The sequence below is a fragment of the Lathyrus oleraceus genome, chromosome 5, assembly GCF_024323335.1.
Source record: "Lathyrus oleraceus cultivar Zhongwan6 chromosome 5, CAAS_Psat_ZW6_1.0, whole genome shotgun sequence".
NCBI lineage: Eukaryota > Viridiplantae > Streptophyta > Magnoliopsida > Fabales > Fabaceae > Lathyrus > Lathyrus oleraceus.
Genome location: NC_066583.1, coordinates 368,618,199 through 368,635,448, shown reverse-complemented (window position 1 = coordinate 368,635,448; position 17,250 = coordinate 368,618,199). Strand labels below are relative to the sequence as shown.

At 35.4% G+C, this 17,250-nt stretch overlaps 2 long non-coding RNA genes across 3 annotated transcripts; one reads left to right on the top strand and one right to left on the bottom strand.

The window, feature by feature from the left end:
• Nucleotides 1–7,534: 7,534 nt before the first annotated feature.
• Nucleotides 7,535–9,617, bottom strand: LOC127084798 (uncharacterized). 2 transcript variants are annotated; one of them, XR_007788795.1, is made up of 3 exons: nt 9,223–9,617; nt 8,697–9,130; nt 7,535–7,990 (listed from the first exon to the last, which is right to left on the bottom strand). It is a non-coding gene; the product is annotated as an uncharacterized LOC127084798 (long non-coding RNA). The 2 variants fall into 2 exon arrangements; XR_007788796.1 differs by having other exon boundaries at nt 8,697–9,123; nt 9,223–9,615.
• Nucleotides 9,618–13,311: 3,694 nt separating this feature from the next.
• Nucleotides 13,312–14,780, top strand: LOC127084797 (uncharacterized). Its single transcript, XR_007788794.1, has 2 exons — nt 13,312–13,719; nt 14,443–14,780. It is a non-coding gene; the product is annotated as an uncharacterized LOC127084797 (long non-coding RNA).
• The last annotated feature ends 2,470 nt before the right edge of the window (nt 14,781–17,250 follow it).

The window sequence follows — 17,250 nt, the reverse complement described above, 5'->3', positions numbered from 1 at the left end:
TTGAGCTATGGTTGTGTGCCATCCCCGAAAATTGAATTTATTTTGAGTTAGGATTTGTATCCTCGATGATTTATTTTTGTCTCTAGCAGGTTCTCCAATTAGTATTTCGATCTTGTTGAGATTAGTCGAGTATCTAGTTGTGATGATTCAGATCTTTATTGTTTGTATCCTTTGTGCTTGTTTATCAGCATAATCATATACATATTCACGTATATACATGCATAAAACATAACCTCAGATATTTCATTGTACATTGTTATCACATCCTCTGCTTTGATGATATTATTTCCCTATGCAGATTTGGTGTGTTTGTCCTCCTTCAATTGTAGAGTGCCAGCCCCTTAAGCAGAAAGATTTTATCAGGATGGAACCACTCCCCTTGAGCCCCACTAAATTATTTCCTCGTGGATGATTTTTATTCCAGTCTCCTCCCTAGTTCATTATCTGGATGGAACCACTCCCCTTGAGTTATATCCTCACTGGGTTGAGTCTTATTTGACTGCTTCTTTCTTGTTCTTACCTAGATAGATCTTTTGGTCCCTAAGAGTTTATTACCCAGTAACTGGTAATATCCTTCTTGATGATTGAGTACTTTACCTATGTTAATTTACCCAGTAACTGGTAAAAGGTGATTTATGTCTTTGATTTTCTCCAACGGATTCATTTTTTCATTTCCCCAACATGTTTATCCTTGATATGTTCATCTTAACTGATGACGAATATTCTTTCTGTTTGGTATTCTACCCAGTAAAAAGGTAGTTGTAATTCCTTCTTTCCCCAAAGAGTTTATCCTTGATATGTTCACTTTAACCGGTGACAGATTTTCTCTTTTTATGGTATTCTACCCAGTAACGATAGTTGTAATTCCTATTTGCAATATTCTACCCAGTAAGTGGTAGATATAAATCATATTCTTCCTTTGAGTTTATCCTTGATATGTTCACTTTAATCGGTGACGGATACTCTCTCTCTCTGGTATTTTACCTAGTAGTTGGTAGTTGTAATTCATATTTTTCTCGAAAGTCTATCCTTGATATGTTCATCTTAACTAGTGACAGATATTCCTCCCTTTGAGTTTATCCTTGATATGTTCACTTTAACCGGTGACGGATACTCTCTCTTTGGTTTTCTACCTAGTAAAAAGGTAGTTGTAAATCCTATTTGGTTTCTTTTTCCCTGGTAGGTTATTCTTACCCAGTAACCGGTAATGGATATTCCTCATTTTCCTCAGCGAGTCATCCTTGATATGTTTACCCTAACCGGTAACGGGTGTCCCTCTGTCCGAGTATATTATCTTCTTACCCAATAACTGGTGGTAGATAATATATCTATTTTACTCCTATGTTGATGATTTTCTTCCCCAGTCGAGTTTGCGTTCGTATTTCTTTGTGAAATCTAATTTCCTTTTAACTTGAGCATTTCGGCTTTGTTCTAATCTACTCTCGTCCCCTGCAGGTTACCTTTCTCCCTAGTCCGAGTCTTTCCATTGATTTATTTTCATGGAAATCCCCTCGTATCTTCAGCAGTTTTTAAGTCGTAGCCTGACATACGCATAACTTTTTATCCCCAGAGTCTCTGTCTCCTCAGTGATTGTTCCTTACAGGATGCATTATACTCTTGTGGATTTTCGGCCATTCCGAATTCTTTTCCTTTGTGGTAATATTTTCCCCACAAAGATTATTTTTACATTCATATCATATGCATCATGTGGTCCCTTAGGGACCAAAATTTGTTTCTTGATGATGTTATTTAAGTCCATTTTACTAAGTTGATATGAATATTTTAACCTTCACATCCTCTGATAGAATGTCCTTAAATAGGGGCAGCTGTAATACCCCAATTTTGACCCTAAGATCCCTCATGCTATCTCATCATTTGCATTGGATTTGGGATCACACCTTGGTATCCTCTTCATCCTCATTCATTAGGTTTGCATTTGGAGATATCACCAAGTACTTTTGATTGTATCATACTTTATTTTCTTTTGTTTACTAATCAAAATACCAAAAATATGTCTATGTGTAGTGTCATTTCTTTTATAGTTAGTGTGTGCATTCACCTGTGCCTCATCAAGCTCATATTCTAGGGTTTGAGACCCTCAATGAAAGAGATCAATCAAGTAAAGGTTCACAATGGTTCTAAGTATTATATATGAATCCCCATGCTCTTTAATTGTCATTTTGATCAAGAATTCATCAAGAGTTTGAAGCTTGTTTGCCTTGACTTCCTCAGCAAGTTTCTTCATCAATTGTTCAAAGATATTAATGTATGCTTAATTATACACCATATCAAGCATATATGGTCTTCCATGATCCCCAAAGATCAAAAGAAATTCAAGTTTGCAAGTTGGTTCAAGGAGGTTGCCCAGAAAAGTCAACTAGTCAAATCTAGGGTTTCCTAGACCCTATATCCTACATTTTTTGTCATATGAAAATGATTCCAAGAGAAATGTTACTCTTTATGACATTCCAAACAACTTTCATGTTGACATCAAGAGTTGGAAAGACATTTTTTATGGTGAAAGGTTATAGGTCATTTTGTCTGTGCCCTAGATGGAGGGTCAACTCCCAAGAACCATAACTTGCTCAATTTTTATGATATGAAGGTCATCCAAGTTTCATGATCAATTTAAAGATGTCTTATCCAACTTTTCTTCTTTGAGAAATGTCAAATTCTACATGCAAGAGCATGTGCCAAGAGGAAATATTATAGGTCATTTTGGGTCATCATCATTGAACAAGCAATTTTCCTCAACTTCTAAAATCCATAACTCCCTCATGCAAGATTCAAATGATGTTAAATTTTTTACCAAATTAAATAGCAATGAAAAAAATATAACTTTGAAGAAGGAACCATTTTCATTTGAATCTCATAGCAAAAGTTATTCAAGGTGGAAAAAGTGATCATTTGACTTTTAACTTAGAAATTTGTCAACTATGTTTGATTTCTCCAACTTACACCTCAAAATTATTCATAATCCAAGCTCCAAATGGAAATAGTTTCAACATCAAAGTTTCTCCCCTTCATGTTAACTTTCCAAAAATTCCAAGATCATGGCATTTGGAGCATTTTTGAGTGACTTGCGCATGGGTACATTGCATGGCCCCATTTGGAAGGTTTTCATGACAAATTTTCATTCCACAATGCATGGCCACATGTTAAGGTTTCAGCATCACTTGTGCACGATTTTGGACTCATTTCAATCATTCTTTGGGCCTAGCACACGCCCATGCAAGCATGCAACATTGCATTTCTATTTTTAGCAAAATTTAAAATGGTGTGAAAAGCAATGTGTAGGCTATATATACATGTTCCTTGAGCTCAAAATGGGATCCCTCTTGCCCAAGCTTTGACCTACTTCTTCCCTAACCTCCATTAAAGTATAAACTTGAAGGTTTCTCTTGAAATCGAGTTTCAATTCTCATTCTATTTTGGAATTGAAACTCCAAGAATCCAAGCCTTTCAATCATTCATTTCACTTTCTGCAAGTTGTTAGAGTCGAGCTAAGGCAAATTGGAAGCAAGATTAAGCTCAATTGAAGCAAATCGAAGGTGAATTTTCTGATTTTTCTCTTCTTCGATTCTCCCTCAGGTCTTCACTATTTTGCTTGTTCTTTGGTTGTCTGAAGACCTATCAATGTAGGCAACAAGATTGAGTTTCTTTGAGGTCAAATCGAAGCAACTCAGTTCATACTTCTCAATTTTCAATTCCATGTATCTTTCAATATACTGAGAATTTGAGAGTTCTTAGGGCATATTTGCATTCCTGGTAATTTTCTCTTCAAATTAGTGTATACACTTTTCATTTTGGTGAAGGTTGATGGTGGACCAGTCCAGTGAGGTCCACCAGAGAAGATGATCGGAGCCCTAGCTCTGGTGGTGTGTTGGCATTCTCCCATCCTTTTGATCTTGGCTCCACATTTTAGTCTCGTACCTCGGTTTTGATTACCATTGTTGCAACGCGTTTGACTCAGGTGTTTTGTGCACCTTAGTGCGTGGTCATCAGATTTGTCACTTCAATTAATGAGAGATCCGATGGCCCTAGTTTTTTCCATTTATTTTATAATTTCTGATTTTATTTTAAATCCCTTTATTTTGTTTAATTCATATTAAGTTCATTTTTAATCTAAAAAATATGGGACTTTCACCAAAAATCTTTAAATATTTTCCTCTTCCTTATTTTTGAATTAAAATAATTTTTTGGATTAATTTAGATATTTTTTGTGAATTAATTGATTTTTGACTTGTTTTCAAATATTTTAAAATACTTCTGACTTTCTAAAAATTCTCAATTTTTTTGTCTAAGGTCCTTTGACCTTGTTTGACCTGGAATAAATCCCTTGGCCATTTATTTGGTGATTTTAAGGGATTTGAGGTTTTTACTTTTGAAAAATGCATTTTAATTTGTTTTTTAATTGTTTAAAAATATTGTTGAGCCATTTAATTGACTTTGTGATGTTTTGTTTTCTGTTTCTCCTTGATCCTGGTTGATTTGAACTTCCATTTGATCAATACTATTGGATTTATGGGGTTTATGAAATGTACATTTCATCTCCCAAAATGAATTGATAGTATTGATCAAATAAAATTTCTCCTATGATCAATTTGGGTTTCTATTTCCCCCTCCCTCTTCATCTACATCCTTATTCTTCTCCAATCCATCATTGACCAATGAATTCTCTTCAAGTTTAATGCTAGTTGATTCATTAATGACTTTGTGTCAAATGAATCAACATGAGCCTGACTAAGATAGGTTCCTCCCACTTTATTTTTGTGTATGGTATGTTTTAGAAGCTTGGTTTTTTGTACCATATCTCTAACATGCATTAACACCAATATTTTTATTGTCTGGCCTCAGATAGTTATGACTTCTACATAAGTCCAATTATGATTGCTTAACATAGAGCTAAATTTATCCCAAAAGGCATACCATTCTTGTAAGTGAGATTGTAAGTCTCCCATTCTTCATGGCTTTGTGTGAAGACTTGACCTTTTTTCCATTCATGAGAGCTAGTAGCATACTTGTTGATTTATCCAAGTTGGAGCCCTTCTCATGGATGATGTCTTGGTTCATGTCTTCATACTTGTGAATGAATGGTTGCGTGTTCTCCAAAGAATGACTTAAACAAATTGAACTCTTCATTAACATTTGACTAACTCCTTATTAATGTTGCTTTATTTTCAAGTTATTTACTTAATGCAATTTAAATTTCAGTACATTTATCATTCATTGCCATTTACATTTCATGCAAGATGTTTATGTTTCAGTCCTTTTCACTTTGCTCACTTATGTCATATCTTGGGATTGTATATATTGTGTGCTTGTGATTTTATTCTGTTTGTGGTCTTAGGACCTTAGAATACTTAATAACAACAAAAACCTTAAAAAATATCTTGGTGGACTGTTGGACTTGATATGAACTTTTGGACTTAAAATAGGCAATCTTCCCTATGCTTTGAGGACTTGGACAATGCCAATTATCCTTGATTGTGCCTTTCATCTGATGCAAACCTTGAAATTCCCTTGGTTCACTTGGTATGTTGCCTCTATGCTTAATCGGTTATTTTGATTTTATGATTGATGTCTGATGATTGTTTCTGAGAGTTTGCCAAGGAATATTTCATCTGATACATTGGAAGACATTGAAGACTGCTAGCTATTGGAGTGTTTGCTTGCACATTATGGCTATCTTTATTTGATGCCTTGGTATTCATATAATTGCTTGGATGTTGTCTTATGTTGATTACTTATTCAAAAGTCAGGATTTCTATCTGACATTCTTGTCTTGTGGATTGCATCCCATTGGTCAGATCTTTTTAACTCATAACTTTTATTTTTTGTCTAAGATAGTCCCTTCATCTCCTCCCGCTTCTTTAATTTCAAAATCTCTTCCTCTTTTCTAAACCTTCTTTGCTTGTGGTTTTTCAACTTATACATGTTTTAATGATTAGAAACTTTGTCTCTATGCCATATTGACTTTGATTTCAAAAGACTAAAAGAACTAACAACCTCATTCAAGTCTTTGGCCTTTTTGTGCCCTTTTTCTGTTAAACTTTTGATAAAATCAATTCACCAACTTCTTTGAAATTTTTACCATGACCTACGGGGTTTTTATCCCTCATTTTTATGTTGGTACATATGCATAAGACCAAAGGTCTTGTCAAACACAAAAATATAATTAATGAATTCTTTTCTCATCCCCTCACTATATATTTTTTTTATCAAACGTCATTTTGACCAAAACACTTGCACACAAAAAAGGACTCCCTAGGAGTATCTAGGACACTTTGGGTGCTAATACCTTCCCTCTGTGTAACCAACCCCCTTACATGTAATCTCTGACATTTTATTATTTTTTATTTTAAAACTTCTTATCTTTGGGTTTTGTTCGTACTTTTTCCCTTTTCCTTTGGAAACAATAAAAGTACGGTGGCGACTCTGGTTTTATTGATGTTGAGTTAACCAATAGCTCGATGGTCATTAATTTACCGCTACACAATCCATTGATCTTTTGGACCTTGGTTTGCTTTTGATCCATCAAGGCTTTCAAACCATGTCTAGGTCTTTATTTTAGGTCCATCTATGTTTAACCAAGATTCATGGCCACATGCACAAGTCCATACAAGGAAACCCTAATACAATTGATTTTGGTTAACTGTTGACTTTTTGGTCAGCTAGTTGACCAAAGTCAATCACTTTCTATAAGTCATTTTCAATTCAATCACCTTCAATTCATCTCCATTTCAAAAGCCTTGATTCATTTCATAATTTGACCATTTTTCATTTAATTTATCATTCAATGTCCAAGATTCATTTCCAAGTCCAAGATAAGATCATTCCACCTTACACAATTTCATCACAGTCCTTGAATTACCAATGACAAAACCAACATGCTATGTGTATCATGGTCATTAATTTCATCCAAAATCCAATCCTAGGTCAAACTACACTTCATTGTATTCATTCCATTCTAAACCATTCACATGTGCTGACCACTTTGAGTTTGGCATAATCATGACTAACAAAAAACATATCTACATAATCCAATCTTCAAGACAGAAGGATTCAAAGCTTCATATACATCCAATGTTCTTTTCATAAATCAATACACATTCTATTCAAATGTCTTAACATCCATTACATTAACAATTCAATGGTCTCATACAAGCTCAAGAATTCAATTCATAATCAAACTTTTCAAGCTTTCCATTTCAATCTTCAACCATAAGCCAACCACATTCCTCATCATCTTTTCACTTCATACATACCACACATATTGAATTAGAGTGTTGGTTTATTTCACTTGCTCATGCTTGATTAAGAATACACTTTGAACTTTCTAATTCCATTCACACCATTCATTCATACATCTACTTCATTATGTCATGCCTAAAGAAGTGAATTCAAATAATTCACTCATCCATTCCCACCTTCGTTTATCATACATAGATTGATGATCCATTTTACCTTCATTTATCATACATGAAGTCCTACATAGACATATACATAGATAACATGGAATGAATATGGAGAGTTGATAGAAAACAAGTGAAATGTTATCAAAGATCATGTTGTATACATAGTTGTTAATAGCTATTACACTTCAATAAAAAAAACTTGTACAAGTTCTAAATACACAAGATCTAATTTGATTACAAGTATCAATTTCCATCTTCAAGGTCCACCATCCATTTGCCATCTCTATTGGAGTCATTCTGCAGACCACATGAAGTTGGTAGCAACCATTACACCAAGCCAAGCATTCACCTTGCCTCAACTTCAATCATCCTGCAGGTCAGATCATGAACATAACAAGCAACCAAATATGTTCTTTGGCAACCTGCTTCACTCGCATCTCATTATGCATTGCAGTAGTTGACTCATCCCTAACTTTTTCATCCACTATCCATTCAACAACAAAGTCTTAAGTCCATGAATATGACCTTGGTATCAAAAACCCTGCAGTAAATTCAAGCTCGTTTAAACAGCCCTGCATTACAACAACCAAATGAGCAACTCAGTTCAAGAAACAACATAATTTTTCAACCTGCATTTCAATTTCATAAAAAACTTCATAAACTGAATCAGCAACAACTTAACCAAATTTATTCAATCACATTCATTTCCTAACTGATTCAATAACTTCATAATTCAATACAATAAAATGCCAACAGTTTAAGTTCACACTCATCCAAACTCATTTTAACCTCATTTCCATTTAAGCATGATAGCTAATCCTAACCATCCTATTTAACATTCAAATTAGTTTGGCAGCAATGCATAACCAGTTAACAGTAGGTTCTCATAAGGCATGACTCAAACCAATTTGCATCACAAGATTGCTAGCATTTTCATTCGACTGGACCAAATTAAGCTAGTTTCCATTTGAATAAAATCAACTTAGTAGACTCATGCATCTAGCAAGTAATGTATATGACAAAACTTTATTTTCAATTGAATCAATTCCCTAGAATTTAAATTGTCCAAGCATATAACCGAATTAACAATCCAACAGTCATCTAACAGAAGTTACAACTAACTGCATTTTAACAACTTTTTCCTAACTTCACTCATAGTTTAACAGCCAATCAAAAAAATAATAAAAACTATTAACTAACTTTGGTAACTAACTAAGTGACAACATATTCTCTAACAGATTTTTCCTTTGCCCATTAGTTTTCAACAAAATAACTGACCTGGTTGCCCAAGAGCTTGCCCAAGTCAGTTGGATTGATCCTCTATATAACCAGTTGTAGCCCCATTTCGCAAGCATTCTTCTGCAATCATTCCGCAATCATCTTCTGCAAGGATCTTCTGTAAGCTTCTGCAATCATTCTGCAATCATCTTCTACAAGGATCTTCTGAAATCATCTTCTGCAACCTTCTGCAATCATCTTCTGCAACAAGGAGCTTCTGCAATCTTCTGCAAGATTCTTCTGCAATCATCTTCTGCAACAAGGAGCTTCTGCAATCTTCTGCAAGATTCTTCTGCAATCAGCTTATGCAATCATCTTCTACAAGCTTCTGCAATCATCTTCTGCAATAAGGAGCTTCTACAATCTTCTGCGATCTTCTGCAATTATTCTGCAAGCATCCTTTGCAATCTTCTATAACAATCGTCTTCTGCAATCTTTTGCAACAATCAGTTTCTGCAACTTCCATCCATAACAAAGAAGAAGGAGGTTCGAGGTTCAGAGGGAAAGAAGAGATGCAGAACAATACCTGGTGAGTTTTCGACTCCTCTTTCACGTTTTTCTTCTTACTTTGTTTGTGTACGACTGACACCGAAGCAAACGGCGTCGTCGAAGCTTTTGAGCCTCATGGAACACTTCTAGTTTTCACATCTCTGTAACCTCATACCTTCAAACATGAAGCTGTAAGAATGAATGCGCCGTCGATGAGATCGATGCTCCTCTTGTTCGATTGGAAGTAGGACGTGATATCGTTGATGATGATGGAGACGCTGAAATAGAGAGCAGCGTAATGCAAATGCTCTCTCTGACTTCGTTCATGACCGCTTCAACTATGTATCGGTCTTGTATGGAGGAAACTCGGATCCTCATGTGACAGCGGGTTTGGGGCTTGGATCCTCATGTGACCGCGAGTTTGGGACTTAATTAGTAATTACGTTTTAAGTCTTGATTACTTAATTAGGTTTATTAGATTTAAAAAATTAGATTAGTGTGATTAGGATTTAATTCTTGATTAGTAAATTGTTAACTAGAATTTTAGAAATACAATTTGGTTAGTTAATTAGATTTAGAAAATTAGGAATTAATTAGATAATTAGATAATTTTCTGGAATGTTAGAATTTTAGGTTAGATATAATTGATTTTAATTAGGATTTGCATGAGGAGAAATTAATCCAATATCAATATTCTTGTAAAATGACCATTTTGTCCCTTATGGGTTTATTTTGTTATTTTATCCATAGAAATGCATGTTCCTTTAGGATTAAAATTTTACTTAGAATATTAGCTAGTTTAATCAAGTTTTTCATGAAATATCTGATTAGTATGACTTTAATTGTGGCATGATCCCTTAGGTATAGTCTGTGCATAATCCTAACCCCTAGATTAGGCTAATCACAATTTTCAAATTAATTCAAACTCTTTGATTTAAGGTAATCAAAAGCAATTTTGATCAACTAAATCCTCTGATCATGTATAATCCCACGGTCCATTCAAGTGATCAAAAGTCCCTTAATCACTTGATATGACTATCCTTAATCCTGTGGATCTCCAAGCTTTAAGTCCATAGCTTCGTGCGAGGCATCCCAGTCACATTAAGCAGCAAATTATACAAGATACATCAAAGGTCAACACTTGGTAATTACGATTCAAATTGTATGGCATGAGCCTTAAGTAATGAGGAATGATGAGACAGAGTTTCTCATACCCTCGTCTAGAGTGACTTTGCGTACGGGACGTAGGCCCTAGCTATTCAATGCATTCGCCCTCATTCATATACTTTAATACAAAGTGAATCAGAGAAATTGTCAAGTCATCTTCACATAAAGCAACATCAACTCAAGAAGCAGCAATGAGGATTCTTCTCCAACAACTTGTCAGTTGTGAGAAGTATCATGTGCCACGAGGCTTAAGTAATGAGGAATGATGAGACGGAGTTTCTCCTACCTTCGTCTAGAGTGATTTTGCGTACGGGGCGTAGGCCCTGGCTATTTAAAGCATTATTCATCATTCATAGACTTTAGTTTGATTCTTATCAAACAATTGTCAAACACTCTTCGTATTCCTTTATGAATCGATCACTTCTTTTGCCTCAATCATCTTGATGTCAGCCTTAGTGGGCTGAACAACAAAAGCTCTGAATTTCTCGTTGTACAGTGAGAATACGTAGGCAGAAGAATTCAGATTCTCTGTGAGCTACCTTATTTATTTCTACCTTATTTATTAACTATTCATTCTTGAGCAATCCATACCATATTTTTGAGATCGAATACATTTTTCCCTAGATTCCATAATCAATGCTTTCCTTTGAATCAAGAGATGTTTGTCTTGATGTCAAACACTTAATTCTCTTTATTTTTGGTTATGGTAGAAGTGGGTATGCGTAAGTCCCTCTACATCTTAGTTTCTACCTCTTTTACTCTTCGGTTCAGAGTTTATTTCTTCATGGATCCAATATACCATTCTTCTTTGGTTTCAAACTATTTGTTCCCTAGCAAGTGATATATTATTCCTTGCATCCAACAACACTTTCTCGTGGGTTCCATACCCATCCTTTTAGGACATTTGTCCATCTTGTGAATCAAGAGATGTTTGCCTTAATTACAAACACCTAATTCATTCTTTTTGGTAAGACAATACAATGGGTATGCCTCTGTCCCTCCACATCTTAGTCTGTACCTTTTTACTCTTGGGTTCAAAGCTAGTTTGTCTTTATGGGTTCCCATGTTACCATTATGTTGGTACAAGTTATAATGTTCATCACTACAATCATGCCCTTGAAGTTGTTTGTCTTGTTAGTCCTAGTTGCTTAGGCAAACACTTCCTTATCTTTCCTTAGTTCTCGTGGTTCCACGAACTACGAATGCTCTAATTTTATCATTGCATGATGAGAATACGTAGGCACGAGGATTCGAATCCTTGGCAAGCATAATCATAATTATTCCTTCTTCTGCCTTAGGGCATCATCCATTTATCTCCATGATGCATTCATATCCTACCTTCATTCACTTCATGTGATACACCTTATCTTTAAGCCAAATACAATATCCCTTTGAGCTCCATTCAGTGTCTGATATGAACCAAGAAATGTTTTCCTTGATTCTAAACACCTATTTCATTCTTTCCGGTATGACAATACAGTGGGTATGCCTTTATCCCTCCACGTCTTAGTCTATACCAGTTTTACTCTTGGGTTCATATTTCTTCCCTTGTTGGATTTAAAACCATATAATCCTTTGGTTTAGACCATACCTTTATCATAAATTCTTTTCATCTCCCACCACTAATTCTATGAACTACGGAGCTCTGAATTCCTTATTGCACTATGAGGATACGTAGGCATGAGTGACCCAATCCTCACCGAGCACTATATCTATTTCTTTTCCTTTTCCCTTATTCTTTTGCGAGTAAACTCTAGATATCACACTCATTCGAGAAAGAACAATCAAAACGGTTCCCATGGAGGACCATGGATTTAAGGGGTGCTAATACATTCCCCTTGCATAATCGACTTCCTTACCCAGCATATCTCTTTCCCCCAGATTTTATCGATGTTTTCCCTTTCCTCCGGGAATAAATAAAATTTGATGGCGACTCTGTTGTATGTTCGAGCGTGTGATGCGTTCGGGTATATTTCCGTTAGCTTCAGTTGGATCAAGGGTTTGTTTATTATTTATGAAATGGTGATGATCCTAACTACTAAGGTTGGCTAACAAGCAACATCAAGATAAAGGAAAACGAGGAAAAAGTACATCAAAATGGGGAGAGGTATACATGAAAAATACAAGGGATTTGTGCGAGAAATAAATGGTCTCGTTGTAAGGTAGCCCAAGAGAAAGCCTTGTGTGTGCACTATGTCCTAAGCTAACAATTGGATAATAGAATTACAAAGCATGCCTCCCTAAGATAGTGCCATGAATGCTCTCTTGTAATGAAAGATTACAAACCCATACTGCTCCAAGTTGCATAGGTCAATCATATTGGTCCAAGTTCTAAGCAAGGGTAAAAACAAGTCCTCTAAACCTCCAAGCTTAGGTCATACACAAAGTTCATATGTCCCATAGTACTTCATGTCTAATGCTAATGTCAAACATCAAGTCCATAGTCCAATAGTCCTTAAATTAAGTCTTTTTAGTTTTCCATTTTATCATATTTTTGTTCATTTTAGATTAAATGACAAGATAAAGAATAAATGATGAATAAAATGATACTGAAATAAAGTGCATGAATGCTAATAGACAAGAATTTAAATTGCACAAAATTAAATGTTAGGAGTTAGAAGTTAGCATTGCATAATGGTAATGTTACAAGTTAGATGTTAGAAGTCAATTTAAAAAAGAGACCGATTACTTGAGATTATCTACCTACAAATCAAAGGACTCAAAATATGACGAATTATGTGACACCTAATCAAGATTCTAAGAAAAACTAATATTCTAAAACAATATACTATTATTCTAATGTTCTAATTAATCTAACCTCCTAATTAACATGATCCTAATCATCACCTAAAAACACTAAGGAAATAAATAAATAATTATTAAAAGAACATTAGGGAGGTGCAGGCCCATTGAGGCATGTGTGAAGAGCAGGCAATGGTTCGTTTAGGCTTTAGCCCAAACATCCAAACTTGCAAAGGCGTTGCAATAACCGAGTCCATTCTCTTCATCGCGTGAGCTGAAACATCTGGACTAGAAAAGTGCTTATCCAAATCATCTTGCAATGCGCGACATCACGTTTTCTCATGTGAGTTGAAACGGTAATGGAGAAAAGCACTTCTCCTGGAAAAAACTAGAATGCGTAATTCGCTCTTCACTCTATCATCATTGTCGCGTGCTAAGGTGCTTCGACACAAACATGAAGAAACGATCGAACTCCAACAGTAACACGTTCGTCTCGGCCTCGCGTTCATTATGTTTCAGCGGAACTCTGCGGTTCCGCATCCTCCATTCACATCGCTTTGCTATCTCACGTAATCAGAAGAAAAACATAATCGAAAGTGAACTGAAAACTCACCAGATTTAACCGGTATCGACTTTCCCTTCTTCCTTTGTGCTATTGTGTGCGACGAATCACCGTTGCGAGGTAGAGATAAATTGCGTGAGTGATGAGTAGTTGCTACGTGAATTGTTGAGAGTTGTTGGGAAGAATCTATTTCTCTGTGATATTGATGCGTCTCTGCTGCTTCTAATGAGTTCTTATAATGACGAAGGGAGAGAATTGTGATGAAAAATTGAATGAATCCGAGAGAGGAAATGTGAGGGATTATGGATTGAATGAATTGAGATGGAGAGTGAAATCCGGATATGCAGATTGAAAAAAGAGAGGTAATCGAGAGCCAACTTTAAGGGAGAGAATTGTGGTTTAAATAGAGTGATGAGAGGGTGGATTAGGAATTGGATTTGAAAATTAGTTAGATGCAAACTGAAAAATATATTGAGTTGGAGATTGAATTAGTGTTAATTGGCTTGGGTGTTTTGCTGTTATGACTGAAATCAGTGTAATGTGAGCCATGCTATGCGTGTGATTTTGCAATTTAAATTTGCTGATGAAACTTGTGGGCTGGAATTTGTGATAGACATGTGGCTAAATACTGATTTTGTCATGTGATTTGTGAGTAAAAATAACAATGTTTATTGGAGCTGCTAAATTGTCATTGAAAAGAATATTATTATTAGTTTGAAATAAATTCTGTTAATTATACTTTCCTGGCTGGTGTAGCTGCATTTCTGACTTATGATTTTTCTGCAGATTTGTGGCTCATGCATTGCATCTTAGTTTTGTAGGGTGTGTGAGGTCCTGACTTGCACCAATGGCCCAGATGCAATAGGTCTTATTTCATGTTGATTTGGACTTGAGTCAAGGCATTGTTTAGAAGGTTTTGGTTTGGCTTCTGTAGCAGGAATTCAAATGGCCAGCATTGTGGTTCAATTGGTGTTTTTGGCTGGCACTGATGATAGAGCTGTTAGGGTTTGTTAGTTAGGATTAGTGAAATTATAAGCTTGTGTCAGTTTTGTTTAAGTTTAGATGATTATTGTGAATGCTGTGTGAAGTTTTCTAAATGGCTATGATTTTGAATGTTGGTGTTAGGACATCTTGTGGAATGTTATGCTCTCATAACATAACATCTCATGTCATTCCATTTCATTCATTCAAGGGACAAAATTTGGATTTTTAGTATTTAACTATCTTCCTCTACGATTATATGAAGATTAACATTATTCATATCCTCTGGTCGAAGATACTTAAATATGGGCAACTGCCATATCCTAAATTTGTCCTTAAATCAATAAATTGATTCATTCATCATGGCATTTGCATAATTTGCATATCACGACATGCATTTTTTTAGGCTTAATTCCTAAAACGTCAACCAAGAGGAGATTTCATTTGCAAAAAGAAATTGAAAAAGTAGAAAGAAAAAAACGCAAAAAGAGATTTCCTTCTTTCTTTTTAGGATACCATTTCAAATATTTTTCATCTTCACTCTCCTTTTGTCGCCAGTTTTACCGAAACAGCCACCTCACTTCATATTTCCATTGTTTCAAACCATATTGGGATGTGACACCCACCCCCACTTGCTTCTTCTCACCCCACTGTAACCAAGTTCAACTCTAGCGAAAAACCATCGTTGCGTCATCTTCAAAACATCATTCTCATAACCACCAATCAACAACTTGCCTCAACCTTTCCTTCATCATTTTCGGTTGCCTGTTACTCTCATCCTGCCTCATCACTGCTGGCCAGTAACTCACAACCACACCAAACTCACTAATCCAACACCAACTCAAGTCATCACCTCCATTTAGACACACACGCACCACACTCCTCTGAACCTTTTTCCTAATTTAATTTCCATTTCCATTATGTATAAAAACCCTAAGCATGCTTCTCAAATCGCTTCTTCAGCTCCCTTTAATTCTCTCTTCAATTTAGAAAACTCACGTTTGGTTCCAATTCTTCACTGAGGAAATAAACCATACCAATTAGCGGTTTGTTCTACAAAAGGCTCTAGCAATAACCGCGTTTTAACCGGTGTGTTGTTTGAACCACTTGATGAGGTTAAAAAGGAACTTGATCTTGTTCTTATTTCTCCACGAGAGTCTCTTGCTCGCCATAGATTTCATGATGAATTTGAAGTTGTTATTAATGAACAAATAATGTGAAGTATATTGTTTCATATGTTTACCATGCTATGTATGCTTATTTTGATAGAGACAATGTTTCTTTGAAAGGTCTTACTAAAATTATTAAAGAATCAAGTGAAGAGGAAATAGGGCATGCAGAGAAATTGATGGAATATCAGAACAAAAGGGGTGGAAAAGTTAAGTTGCAATATATAGTGACGCCGTTTTCTGAGTTTGATCATGCTGGTAAGGGTGATACGCTTTACGCAATGGAACTTGCACTCTCATTGGAGAAGCTAACAAATGAAAAACTCTTTAACCTGCACAGTTTGGAACAACATCAGTTGGGATCCAAAATTTGTCAAGGTCGTTGATACAAATTGTTCTAGTTAAGCTTCATTTCTTCGACAAGTTCAATCCGGAATTTAGGAAAAGTGATTTGGATTCCAACCTGGTTTGGATTATGCTTCCCATTTTGGGTTAATCTCTCTTCCTTTTTACTCGTTACTGCATTTTAATATGAATCTTGGTCTGATTGGAATTTATTCGGTTTAATCTCTTTACATGATTTTTTTCAATTTTGTGATATTCATGTTGCTGAAATTATGTAATTTGTATGTTGGACTGTATGTGCTGCTGTTTGTTTTCTTGTCATGTTGAAATCGATCCAAAGATTCGGCACGTTCAATGTGATTCGTATGTTGTGACTCTGCTGAACTTTTTTTTATTTTGTAATGTGTATGTAACATTGTAAATATCTGCGTTATATTTTCTTGCTGATTTCAATTTCTTTAAATCTTTTTATATTTCTTTTCTAATTCAATTGCGATGAGCGTGTATTGCATTAACAATTTGATGTTAATTTATGAAGGTAAAGAAAAACAAGAAAGGGGGTTTGAATTGTTCCCACGAGAATTAAAAGATTTTCACAACACTACACGCAAAAAAGAAATAATAACAACACACACGATTTATCATGATTCGCTTGAAAATCAAAGTTACTACAGTCCACCCGACCAATGTGATTTCGCCTTCAACAAGGACTTAATCCACTAATCTCAACAGATTACAAAGTCCGTCTAAGGGTTCAACGACCTCTTAGCCCTCTCAAGTCTACAGACCTAAACAAATCACTTGAGGAATCAAAAGCACTTATAAGAATTACAGAGTATTTCACTAGATGCTTCTAGATAAGCAGTATAGGCACAATTTAAGAATAGTGAAAGATAACCACACCATATTGAGCAGCATCTCTTGTATGGAAACTTTTTCTTACAACAACAATGGTGAAAAATTAATCAGAGTATGCAGAGCGCCAGTTGTTCTTCGTAAGAGTGGTGAAAAGGTTGTATGATAAAGTTGTTGTGTTAAAGTTATGTCATTGGTAAGTTGTGGATAGGCCCTTATATCGCAATTGAGATAATATTGTTGG